An 876-nucleotide genomic window follows, 5' to 3' on the forward strand; every position below is an offset into this window, starting at 1 on the left:
AAACTAAAAGCTGGTTCTTTGAGAAGATAAACAAAAATGAATAAACCTTTAGCCAGACTCATCAAGAAAAAGGAGAGGATGCAAATGAATAGAATTAGAAATGAAAAAGGAGAAGTTACAACAGACACCACAGAAATACAAAGCATCCTAAGAGACTACTACAAGCAACTCTATGCCAATAAAATGGACCACCTGGAAGAAATGGACAAATTCTTGGAAAAGTACAACCTTCCAAGATAGAACAAGGGGGCTTCCCTGGTGGCGCGGTGGTTGAGAGTCCGCCTGCCGATGCAGGGGACACGGGTTTGTGCCCCGGTCCGGGAAGATCCCACATGCTGCGGAGCGGCTGGGCCCGTGAGCCATGGCTGCTGAGCCTGCGCGTCTGGAGCCTGTGCTCTGCAACGGGAGAGGCCACAGCAGTGAGAGGCCCGCGTACCACACACACAAAAAAAAGAACGAGGAAGAATTAGAAAATACAAACAGACCAATCACAGGTGATGAAATTGAAACTTCAATTAAAAATCATCCAACAAACAAAAGTCCAGATCCCATAGGCCATGGAGCGACTAAGCCCATGCACCACAACTACTGAGCCTGTGCTGTAGATTCCGTGAGCCACAACTACTGAGCCCGTGTGCCACAACTACAGAAGCTCGTGTGCCTGGAGCCTGTGCTCTGCAACAAGAGAAGCCTCCGCAATGAGAAGCTCGCACACTGCAACGAAGAGTAGCCCCTGCTCACCGCAACTAGAGAAATCTCATGCGCAGCAATGAAGACCCAGCGCAGCCAAAAAATAAATAAAATAATGATAGTAAATAAAAATAAGGCAGTAGGTGGCACTCACTTCCCTCTTGTTAGCAGAAAATTGTTAAGAGC

Source organism: Physeter macrocephalus, chromosome 8 (genome assembly GCF_002837175.3).
Source record: "Physeter macrocephalus isolate SW-GA chromosome 8, ASM283717v5, whole genome shotgun sequence".
NCBI lineage: Eukaryota > Metazoa > Chordata > Mammalia > Artiodactyla > Physeteridae > Physeter > Physeter macrocephalus.